The sequence below is a fragment of the Tasmannia lanceolata genome, unplaced genomic scaffold (genome assembly GCF_043159265.1).
Source record: "Tasmannia lanceolata isolate RefF3 unplaced genomic scaffold, GAP_Taslan_0.1 ptg000002l, whole genome shotgun sequence".
Classification (NCBI taxonomy): Eukaryota; Viridiplantae; Streptophyta; class Magnoliopsida; order Canellales; family Winteraceae; genus Tasmannia; species Tasmannia lanceolata.
In genome coordinates, this window is record NW_027518679.1 from 52514042 (window position 1) to 52526846 (window position 12805).

The following is a 12805-nucleotide window of genomic DNA, read 5'->3' on the forward strand; positions in this document are numbered from 1 at the left end:
ATAAAAACTTGTTGATTTTGCAACGGGATTGCTGTGCAAGCTTGGCTTGGTGAAATTGATCATAAACCAAATAAAAACTCCTTCAATTCTCAAATGAAAATAGAAGGAATCATACTTTCATACAATATCTTAATTGAATTATATAGAATGGTCAATGAATTCATTTTGATTCTACATTTACATAAATGGGTTCAAGATCTGAGAAGGAGAGAAGGGGGTTGATACACATTTTACACAAGTGCAGAGCTGAGCTTTTCTCAATTTGCATCATTTCTGTATTTGGGTGGGACTAAACAAAGAAAAGATGTTATAAATGGTTAAATAACGCCAACTCTAACAGCCTAGGCTTTTGGAGTAATTGGTTGTTTCACATGGTATTAGAGCTACTGCTTATCCAGGTCCTAACCCAATAGCTCGTTAGTATTAAAAATCCATTTGTAAGGCCAACCCAAAATGAGGCCACATGGGCCACACGCGAGGGGAGTGTTCAAGTATAAATGATTAAATAAAGCCAAATATAACAGCTTAAGCTTTTCGTGTAAGTGGTTGTTTCACAAGAGGAATAAATAGGCAGAGAGTAAAAATTTGGTGGCAATATGGAACAAGCGTCTGTTGGTTTTCTACTCAGTGATTTGGCTGTCTTAATCTATCCTGTCTTGAAAATGCTTAATCTCTGCCTGTTTATTCCTCTTCTGATGTGGGAGTCTTTGCTTTCGTGTGGAACTCCAACAATCTCCCCTCCAAGCGGAAGCAATGTGGGATCTAGGAGATTTTCCATCCCGGGTGATTCTCTCCGCCCTCGAAGACAATCTCCCCTCCAAGCGGAAGCAATGTGGGATCTAGGAGATTTTCCATCCCGGGTGATTCTCTCCGCCCTCGAAGGTGAATCGAAGTTACCATGCCCCAGCTCTGATACCGTTTGGTGGGACCCAGGTAGAACTCACTTTCAAAAGCTAGCCGTTAAGGGGAGGGTGCCCAGGTCCTTATAAGCCCATCCACATAAGGTTCTCTCTTCCGACATGGGATCTTTGCTTTTGCAGGAACTCAACACTTTACCATGGAATGTGTTCAAATATATAAGTATAGAGGCCGAAGCTTTATATGCAAGAGAGTTGAGATCAGGGCCGGATAAATTCTAATTCAAATCCTCTTGAATTTCACCTTCAGGGGCTGATTTATGAGGAAAAAACTTGCATCCAGATTAGAAGGATGGACATCAACTGAATTTTGGTCGTCATATATGATAACTGGTCCCTCAGAATTTGAATTAGACTGATTATCATCTTTCTTCTTCATATTAAAGAGAACCCATTTCCAGTGAGTTGAAGGTTTAGGCTTCTTTGATGAGAGATCTTCAAACAATTTGAGCTAGAGTTCCCTAAATCACAACGGTGACTGGCGACTGCAGGAGGATGGTTTCCAATTATAATCCATCTTTTCAAAAAAGAATCCCATCAGGGGTGCAAAACTGCAAATATCAATGCCTCAATGTTGCTGGCATGACCTTTGTTTATTTTTATTTTTGAAAAGGAAATGATATGAAGACTAGCTTGTCTCAGATTTCTCCCAAACATCTAGACATTTTCCCTTTGGTATACGGGTGTTTTTGTCATTAAAAATTATTACAAATGCATTATTGGTTGTGCCCAAAATAGAGAGAGCGCCAGGAAGCTCACTCGGGTTTCTTCCTAGCAGCTCCCTTAGGAAAATGCCAAAAAAAAACCCGGATTACCCTTATGTCATAAACTCAACTCAACTCAACTCAACTAAGCCTTTGTCCCTAACTAGTTGGAGTCGGCTAATGAATCCTTTAGAAAATTTTTATGAAGGTGAAAGGCTCTACCCTGCTCAAATCGACTAAGTCTAATCCTGACACTAGTTGGATTCGTTTATATGGATCATTTTCTTCCATTCTCTCATATCCAATGTCATGTTCACTCTTATGTTCCTAGCCATCAAGTCTTTCCTCACTATTTCTATCCAAGTTGTTTTCGGTCTGCCCATACCTTTTTTTACTCCATCAACTTAGCACGAGTCACTTCTTCTCACTGGAGCATCCAAAGGACTACGTTGGATTACCCTTATCTCATAAAAGAGATTTTATATGGTGTAAGCCCTTTTAGTCCTGTATTTCTCAAAAAGTACTGTACGGACCACACTATAGGATGATCCAAACCGTCCATGTGTAGGGACACAACGTAAATAGGTTGTGCCCCATAAATCATTTCCATAGGATGATCCCAACCCTCCGATCTATAGAGAACTCTATAGATCGGAGGGTTGGGATCATCCTATGGAAATGATTTATGGGGCACAACCTATTTACGGAACTCTATGGATCGGAGGGTTGGGATCATCCTATGGAAATGATTTCTGGGGCACAACCTATTTACGTTGTGTCTCAACACATGGACGGTTTGGATCATCCTATAGTGTGGTCCTTAAAGTAGTACCTTTTTTAATATCATGGGACTATAAGGGCTTACACCATATAAAACATCATCCTAAAATAACCAAAATACCCTTAGCTTATAAAATGGCCAAAATACCCTTACTCATAGAAAATGACCAAAACACCCATGTCTCATCAAAACTGACCAAAATATCCCTTTCCTATAAAACTAGTAAAAGTGCACGTGCGTTGAACACGTGTGACTACTGATGATAAGAGATGGAGAAGTTTTAGACATTAAAAAGAAGAAAACAAATATCAATGGTCACTAAGCAATTTAATAGAGAATTGATTCTTGTTAAATCCAAATACATCAGATGACCCTTTTATGATGGCGTTCATGAGCAAATTAAAATTAAATTCTCCACGAAGAGGACCAATCCTTGCAAAGGTGCCATATGAATTCAAAGTACTTGTATTTTACCATAAGATAAAGGACCAACTGATTCTGTCAACTGAGCCCTGACATAAGCCTCACCACTTAGTACAATGCAACATATTTTCATATTGCAACAAAACATTACGAAGACATAATCTAATGTTGTAAGAGAATCAGATATGGCTGTTCAAGATTCCCTTCACAGTCAGTGGAAAGAACATGCTCATTCCATCTAGCAACGATTTCATTCATTTCGTGGACTGGATCACATACATTGCTGTAAAATATAGACCATAAGAGGGAACCCAAAAAAACCATAGATAAAATACATGCTTTTCAATCATCTTATCGACTAAGATGTCACTCAAAAACAAAAGCCACTCAAGGCCAACTACACTGCAAGACTGCAATAGATGACTTACCAAAGATCCCCAACGTGTACTACATAATTTATAAAATCATTTTTTTTTTAAATAGACAAATTTATTCCAAACTAACCCACCCACCCACCCCTAGGCTACTAACATTAACCCAATGAATCCTTAAAAAAACTCTACTTCCATCTCTCTACACCTTCTTTTGCCAATTCATCTGTTACTTCATTAGCTGATCTCCCCATATGTTGAATGCGAGGTCAAAGAAAATCATGCATTTCCTAATTCCTAAACTATGAGGCTTTATGCAACTTTTAGAAGAAAAATAAACCTTGAGATGTAAATAGAACTCTGCATAAAGCATAAACTCTGTGAAATTTGGCTTGTTCAATGTTTGTTCTTCTATCAAAACACGAAATGGATATTTTCAAAATGCGAAAAAGGATAATGCTGATATTACCTGGCTAAATATAAGCATATACGCTCCCTAAGATAACCTCCTCTAGGTCTACTTTCATGCAACGTTTTAAACTTCTACCGAAATCCGAAATTTCAGGTTTCGGTCGATACCAAAATCGAAATTGGGTGAACACGAAATGTTACTTTATTTCAAATAGGCATGTGCCCAACAAATTGTAATGGCAAGTACCATTCAAAGAGTTTCTTAAGTACCAACTCTCTTTTACTGCATGTAATTCAAATCAGTTACTGATATCCTGTTGTGTGTTCTTTCATGTTGCCGTTTTCCCCCTTTTGCCACTAATCTATTTATCTACTCGATGCCGCTTACGTATTATTAATAGGAATGGGTACCTCATAAAGGTACATGGGTTACATTTTTGTTTATTAATATCTTTTTGCATTATCCATTTTTTTTATATTCTCTGGAATCTACCAATAGTTACCTTGAGCAAAATATATGATGGTTCACCATTAACTCACATTTGTACTGATGTTTTCAAGAGTTTTTGCTTTATCCATCTTTCTGAATAAATTTTCATCATTAAAAAAATTAGTTCTTTCTTCTACTCATTAACTCACATTAATTTTGAGTCCAATAATCACAATAGGCTACCACAATCTCAAACGAAACAGGGCCTTAGCTAAGGAGTTTGTTCGTCTTACTTAATAAATCTTCATCATTATAAAAATTAGTTTCTTCTTCTACTCATCCTTTCATAATAGAATAAAAGAAAAAAGAATAAATGGGTATTTCCCTATTAAATTATTGCTTTCAAGTAGACAGTTTTCAACTCTGGATGGTAAGGTAAGGAAAGCATATATAAAGTCCGTTAAGGGAACAAAAAATACTGTAAAAAGACAGATATTTTTTTCCTACAGTTTTTTCTTGGATATATCCCTACAAACCATAGGTAGATAGACAGCTATATCTCTTCCTAATTACCTATCAATGATTTTATTTGATGCAGCTATAACATTTTTTTGGTTGATTGTAAATACTGTTCAGTTTTTTTTTAAAGAATTCTTTCATTTTTCCATGGTATCTAGCCTATTCCCAAATGTTGGGTATGACATTTATTTAATTTTTTTCCTTTTCTCACTCCTCTGCTTTTCCTTTTTCCCCGACCTCACACCCCATCGCGGCCCTCTCCATTGGTTAAAGAGGTTGCTGTTAATTGGATTCAGAAATGCTACATGATTGAGTATTACTTGTGTAGACTTTTCTTTTCATTACAAGGTTGCATCACATTAAAAGAAACGACCTGACAGACTCAAGGCATGTTCGTTTGGGATCGTGGCAGCCGATTGTGATTATTGGACTCAAATTTACTATGTGAAGTCTGCCCTTAGTTTAATATTTCTTTAGTGTCTGTTCATCTCTTTCCTTTTTCAGTAATGTTTCCTTGTGCTACTTATCCAAAAAATGCCAAATTATCCTTTTCCTTGAAACCACATGTATATGGTAATTAATTTGTAAATGTCAAGAAGTTTTCCTTCTCAAATTAAAGGCTGCCCAACTTCAGCCAGAACTCAAGGCTAGAGCTTATTGTACCCAACCATACAATTCAAAATAAGAGTGTGAATTGACAAACATAAATCAGTGTCATGAATACTTACATACGAATGGCTTAAAAGAAGTTACCAATGATGAAGCAAAAAAAAATTATAAGGAGATTACTTTATTTGAGGGTGATAATAATGTTCTTTAAATACTGACTACTAATGGCAAAGAAAGCCACAAGTGAGATTTAAGAATTCATGTGTTTGTTGTATGTAATATCATGTGTTTTAATCAAAACAAAGCATCGAAAAGTAAAATATACCTGATAAGTTTATTAAAATCAATTACCTTCCGTCAGTATTCCTGTATTAATTCCCACCGATGTCCTTGGTATAGCATATGTAATGGCCAAAAAAAGAAGCATTCAACATGTCCACATGAACATCAACTGTATAGATGAGTACCATCTCCTGCTTCGTTCATGTACTTACAATGTCCAAAATCTAGGGAAATGTTACTAACTTGTTCAATTTTCAGGACCTCCCACCCTGTGCAAGTCATTGAAAAATAAGAGGGTCATAAACAGCACCTTGAGAATAAAAATTATAAAATGTGAAAGACGGTTCCAATTAGAATATGGAATCTCTTAAGAGTAGATCGTGACATATACAAAATTTCAAAATTACATAAGAGAAAAATCTCATTTAAGGTCCAGTTACTAAGAAAGCTAGTGTCCACATTGGAGGTCCAATGACCAATGAAGGAACCAGGGCCAATGTGAAGGGCTCCCCGATGGTTAATAAGGCTACCGTGATCCACATGGAAGGCCTGATATATATCAATGAATGCAAACCCACATCACTCAATTTTCTTGTGGCCCTGTTGGCTTTGGATTTTGAGAACCAATTGTGAGCCCAAAACTTATTATTGGAATCAAAATTAGTCCAACAATCAGTTTTGGACATACAAGTGGTTCTAAAAATAAAAACAAACAGGGCACTAATTTATGCATCCGAAGACCATGCTTTTAAGCTTTTTGGTTTTTATGTGATAGAGATTCATTGGAATACCATTAAAAAAAAGATTCATTGGAAAGGCATTTTATCAAGCAGTGCAAAAAGGGATAAAATGTTGATTTGGTTTTTTAGGTTTCTTCTAAGATTAATCGGCAATACAATAGTTAGAGCTTTTCAATTTTGAGACAAACATTAAATCTGAACTCGTATTAGTAGTTTGCCTTCTTACAATTGGTTGGAGGCTTCTTGAATATGCAAGATAGAATCATGAATTTGGTGGAAATATCACGACACAGTGAAGATTATTAATGAGTGTATATCAGCGGAAAAAGAAACAGTCATTAAGAAAAGCCACACTAAAAATCAACTTTGTGTTTGTCTAAACAAGCCCAACACAAGTTACGCTACTAAAAATAACCAGAATATTTATTGTAGGAATCACAATTAGCAACTGTAAAAAGTGGTAAGATAGCGACTAATGTGCTATATATTTGAAAATATTTTATTAAAACTTGGGTAGAAAGATCTAGTGGAACAAAAACAGCTGCAACATGTCCAAATAATCAAATATGACCATAGCACTTAAGCGAAGGTTAAATCCTATGGTCAAACTCAAAACGTGCTAAAGAGCGATCAAATATGATCTTAAATCATATGGTCATATTTGATTAATTTAACCTTCATAAAATAATCTAAGGTTGAACTTTTACCTTCACAATGGATGTACCTATCATCCACAAGATTCACATCAACTGCGGTAGAGAATAAACACCTGAATAGTATCCTACAGTCAAAGGCATATATAATGGAATATCAGAACGAATTTCCGGAAAACAGCTTAGATCCCCAAAAGGTAAAGCTTCATATGCTAAAAACGTTTAATGGAATTCCTTGAAGCAGTAAGGTCAGTAGCCTTATCCTGCCAACATCTGCCATTATGCTCCAAGCACCCAACGAAATGATTGTTCATGACAGAACACAACTTATTTGAGAACTGTTTGCTAGTGTCTTTTGTTGACTATAAGGGTCGGCAATATGGTCACAAGACTCACAACTACATGAAAGCTTTTACAAATCTGAGCTCAAGAATCAAAAAATTCAGATCATTTCCAAATGGACATTTAAAAGAAAATTAAAGGACCAATGTGACACTGAGAAAGAATCAGTTAGGAACTCAACATGTAAATCATGTTATGCTGTCAGCACTGGGTTCTCTTCATATGCCTCAAGATCTCCAATTTGGGCTTGTTAAAGCAAGAAGACAGAAAGAAGAGCAAATGCAGGCAATATCTAGCACTCTTCCATTCGAGTGGCAGAAAAATCCTCATTTCTGCTTGGCTCACACAGAAACCATAAAACTACTATGCAAGCAAAACACACATTCACCATTGAGATCGATTCACCCAAAAAAAACGATACCTAGCAAACGAATTGAGAAATCAATTAAGGTGACATCAACCCACTTCAATCATAATCTCTAGGATTAATGCTCACCACTGATCAATCCTCTGCTTTAATCCTATTGTTATTAAATTGTTAGCTATTTGAAGAGAATATTTTTGACTGGTTTTAATTACGCTATTACTTGATTTTCTATTCATGTATCCATGGATATATGTTAATCTTTGGTTTGATATTGGTTTGGGATGTTGTGAAATCTATCAATGGATTTACTCCATAATTATATTTTTATGAAATCACGTTCCTCTTGGATTTATTCTTGGTTTTTATTCTTCATTAAAATAAGAGAATCAGGGGGGAGATGGTAAAACCTGGGGCGAGAAATTCCTGATCGGGCTAGGCAATCTGATCTTTTAACATGAGGAAATCTAACTGGGAAGACGGGAAGACAATCCTGGATCTCATCAAAAAGCTCTGCCAATTGTCACGGGGGAAGGTGAGATCCATCCATCCATCTAATAACATTAGGAGAGTCTCCCTCTATCAAGAGATGCTCCAAATCCGCTTTGTCAATGGTACAAAGAGCCCAAACTTCCATCTCATTTAAATCCGTGATACCAGTGGGGCACCAATGGGGCCTGGCTCGATAGGAAATTTTACACAGAGTTGCCTTGAATGACGAAAATCTCTACAAGCAACTTATCAATACAAAAAGGAACATGATAGTTTTATTTGAATTGTTGAGGGGGGATGATTGGTTTTTTTTTTCATTTATCGTCCTCAGCTCGAAGATGACTATAAAATCTTGGTTGTCGTTGTCTAGGGCTGCTAGTTTCTTCTATAGATCAATATTCTAAAATGGATCAAAATTTAGGATAAATCAGTTCTAGCCTTTGAATCGCACCAGGTTATGCAACAAAAAAAACAACAATTTTCAGATAAGCAAAGATTATATAGATCTTGCCTCGCCAATCACAGCGGAGAAGACTACAATATAGTAGAATTGACTCAAGTAGCATAAGAATCAATCGCTAAGCCATGTTCTTTTTCTGATAAACTTAAATTCATCCACACCTCACAGGGTTGAGAACTTTTAATTCCTAAATCATGCTATGACATATCCAATAGAATCTCTACACCTAGTTCATCTGCATAACAAACCCAGTAACTGTACCTTTTCCCAAAGGAAGATGAACTCTTCATTACTATCCCTCTCCTGATTCAAACTTCGGAGCTACTTTAATCTCATCCCCAAAATCCTCCTGCAGTGAACAACACCCAGCAAATCAGGCCAAGCAAGTCAACAAAGGCAACAATCATCAACAAAGCAAAGGACCTATCGTAATATCAGATGTCCATAGTGTCAAATTGTCTCTGAGAAGCTCCATGATCAATGTGATGTCCTTGTACGATTCCCCGACCAAAGTGTCCAGCTCTGAGATAGCTTCATCAAAAGCCTGCAAAAATAAAAGTATCAGCATCATGTAAAATTTGACATGAGTTCAAGAGAAGGCCCTATTTTGGCTAGACAAACTCATCTTTTATAGGATGAACAAGGACTATTATTGTAAGTTCTGATTTAATAAATTCAGTTTCAGAGTTATTTGCCGAGCTGAAGGATCTTGCGGGTGATGTTAAATGGTAGACTTAGTGTCACCTTCACCAATCATCATCAGGAAGGTAGTGGCACTCTTACCATTTTGGACTCATTCTTCTAAAGAGGAAGCACTTATGGCAGAGACTATATAGTCAAGTTGTAGAATAAAATGTCGCCTCTCTAAAAAAATACAGAAAATAAATGATTTCATCTCGCCGACTTTTCAAGAGAGAAGAATTACAAGATTTAGACATAATACATAGATGCGTCATCATCAATTCATCATCTTAACATACAATGACTACGCCTAAGCGCACCAGTTTAATGACTGCCATCTTTAGCCACTCATATCATCTATTCATGAGGGAGTAGGAGACTCATCAGCAAATCTTCGACATTTTATTTGGTCGAGGCTTAGTTGCAAATAAATTTCTCTGATTTGAGAGGGAAGATATTGCAGTATGTATCAATGTTAAGTTGGGCGGTGACTCAACATGTTTCTTATCTGATTTAAGTGAACATGGCTAGCTGCTTTATGTAGGTGGAGATATGTTTTTTCACGTGTATATGTAGTGCAGTTGAGATCAAAAGAAATTAAGACCTTATTCGGCCATTTACATATTAAAAGGTCAATGCACATTGTATTTTGGATTGAGTGAGACGTTGTTGCTAAGTGATTCATTGGGAAGTTTTATTTCTATATCATGAGACGATAAGAGGAAGACACACTTCAGAGGTCTCGCCTCAAAGGGAGAAAAGATTTGGAGATGCATCTCCTTTGCCTGTCCACTACCAATGAAAGTGAGTTACCCTGCCCATCAATCTATGGAGGGCATCTGTTTCCAGATTTATGAGCTTCCTTGTTATGCCTTCGATCTTCTTAGTTTCCCAAAATACATAGTAAGGTATTGTTGCAGATTATGATCAACAGATCAAATATTTTGTATAGTGTTTAACTTAGTTTGACTGGTTTATGAGATAATATTGTTTTAGGCTCTGTTTGGATTGCTGGAAGTTTCTTGAAAAGTTTTGAGAGGAAAAAATGTTTCTAAAATTTATTTATTTTTTACACACAAAAAGATGATTTAAACAAACCCTATTCAATTTTTACTTATGAAGTGCCATTCCATTTATGATAATATCCCTCTTAATTAGCCATAATTATATCATTTTCGTCTAGATTGTAGAAAGAAAATATCTTCTTACGAAAAAAATTTCCCTCTGAAATGTTTTTGTTGCAATCCAAACAGGGTTATGAATAAAATTCTGTTTGTAGAACATGTTTATGATAAAAAAAACAATCTAGATTAACAGTAATAAAGCATAAATTAGCTTCAGATATACTTGACATTAATTTAGTATCTAATTTTCCACAAAATTGGTCACCAAAACATCGTGTGTGCACCTAACCCGAAAGCATATCATGGATGCTGAATCACAAAACAGCAAAGCAGAATTTCATGAGAATCAGCCTTGTGAAAGAAAAATATGAACATTTAAGAAAAATGCAAACAAACCTGAACCTTGCATGAAGTTTACACCCCTTCAACCGTATGGTGGGAAGCTGGGATTGAACCTATGAACTTCACATTATGAGGCTCACAGCTATGGCAGAAAAGCAAGTTAAGAGAGAGAGAGAGAGAGAGAGAGAGAGAGAGAGAGAGAGAGTTGCAGTACAAAATGAACAGAAAAAAATAAGGCATAAAAGAAATTAATAAATGAAAATTCCATGAAACAAAAGAAAGAAAAAATTAACAAAAGAACAAACAAAAACTATCAACTAACCTTAAAGAACCCAGAGAAAACAATCGAGAAAAAATGAAGACTCAACCAAAGCAAAACACAATTCTACACACACCATATGAAAATGAAAGCCACAAAACCTCAGAGAGTAAATAGAATAAGAAATCATCCATAATCTCTTCGAGAAGATTGAAGAAAACCATCCGATAAATATAAGCTCCACATACCCTCTGCATATACGTCTTCTTCTCGGTCGCCCTGTTTAGGGTTCGTAGAAATCAAGACAAATGATAGCTGATAGCAGAAAAGCAAATCAATGGTAGAAGATGTTTGCCATTTGGGCTATACGTGGTGCTTGATGAAAGAAGAGCAAAGCATGCATTGGTAGATGGAACGGTGATTGCTGGGCGTTTCTACAAGGGTAATGTTGAGGATGAAAAGACCAAAATAGGTTCGGTAATGAACGAAAGAGATGGCTTTTAGTGGATAAGTGTGAAATCTAAGGTGGGTGAAAGGTACATGTGGTGGGATACATGAGGAATTTGAAAAGAAGATGGTTGACGAACTTTCGTTGCTCTGGGCTTTTAGAATAGAAAGGATTACCAAAATATCTCGATCTAATATAATACATCTAAAATACTCCTATATTTTATTCACTGACACCTCATAAGGATTCAATGCATTTTTGTCATATTCTATGAGATAGGACAAGGAGTACTTGGATAATTGTTATGCAACGAGGGTATTTTGGTTATTTTCATGAGATGGTATTTTGGTCATTTTTCAAATGAATTTAATTCATCAGGGACATGTCTTATTAGGAACTTCATTGCAAATGAACTGACTAGATCCCAATGAATACTTGGAGCTTAAATGATTGTAGACATTTTTTTGGATGATATTTGGGTAGTGATAACCCCCCACCCCCAACAGAAATCGTTAACATTTATGCTTTTGGACTTAACTGTTGCTTCTCCACCCCTTCATAAAAGTTAACGAAAACTATAAAAGGGCGCACGCACGCAGGGGGGAGAGATATCACTGCCCTATTTGGACATACATTTACTCTAATTTTTGTTATTGACGCTTAATTGATGATAATAAGATATAGGAAACTAGGGCTGCAACTTGAGCCGGGTTTTACCCGACCCGACCCGAAAATAGCCTGGGTTGGGTTCAGGTTTCATGGGTTTCGGGTCGAGCCGGGTTGAGCATTCAAAAGCCCGCATGAATCTCGGGTCGAGCCGGGTTTGAAGGGGCCCGACCCGACCTGACCCGAGTTACATAAGTTATAGTATGTACATTTTTTTCTACTGTTAGTTAAAAGTTAAAAGTGAAAACCCACGCACCCACTGTTATTGTATGTGAGTGTAATTTCTGCTTCTATGAGTTGAGTTGATTCAAGTGTTTGATTCAGCATTGTTTGATTGTAATTACAACATTGTTTGATTACAGCATTGTTTGATTCAAGTATAATGTGAGTGTAATTACATCATTGTTTGATTCAAGTGTACTGTGAGTGTAATTTCTACTTCTATGAGCTGAGTTGCCTTGCCAAACAAGAATTTTCCTTAAAAAATTGCGTCAACGTGAAAAAATCCTACCCGACCCGACCCGAGATTTATCACGGGTAGGGCTGGGTTTGGGAATCGTGGGTTTTCCGAAAAAAAAACCCGACCTGACCCGACCCGAGATATTTCTCGGGTAGGGTTGGGTTCTCCAAAACCCGACCTGCCCGACCCGAGTTGCAGCCCTATAGGAAACACTTCTAAAACAGGAAACCGTTCCGAAAATTAAGATGAAAGTGGAATTGACCAATGATTTTCAGTCTTTTTGGTGATTGTGGGGATTCGAGCTTCTTTGTTTTCTTGTGCACGTGT

The 12805-nt window shown here is 36.6% G+C and overlaps 1 long non-coding RNA gene across 4 annotated transcripts; it reads right to left on the bottom strand.

Moving 5' to 3' along the window:
• Positions 1–2695: 2695 nt before the first annotated feature.
• On the bottom strand, positions 2696–11198 carry LOC143886812 (uncharacterized). Of its 4 annotated transcripts, none has more exons than XR_013253925.1 (7): positions 11153–11184; positions 10700–10758; positions 8922–9042; positions 8760–8847; positions 6895–6968; positions 5517–5716; positions 2696–3108 (listed from the first exon to the last, which is right to left on the bottom strand). It is a non-coding gene; the product is annotated as an uncharacterized LOC143886812 (long non-coding RNA). The 4 variants fall into 4 exon arrangements; XR_013253926.1 differs by lacking the exon at positions 11153–11184 and adding an exon at positions 10968–11088 and having other exon boundaries at positions 10700–10787; XR_013253927.1 differs by lacking the exon at positions 11153–11184 and adding an exon at positions 10968–11077.
• Positions 11199–12805: the final 1607 nt, after the last annotated feature.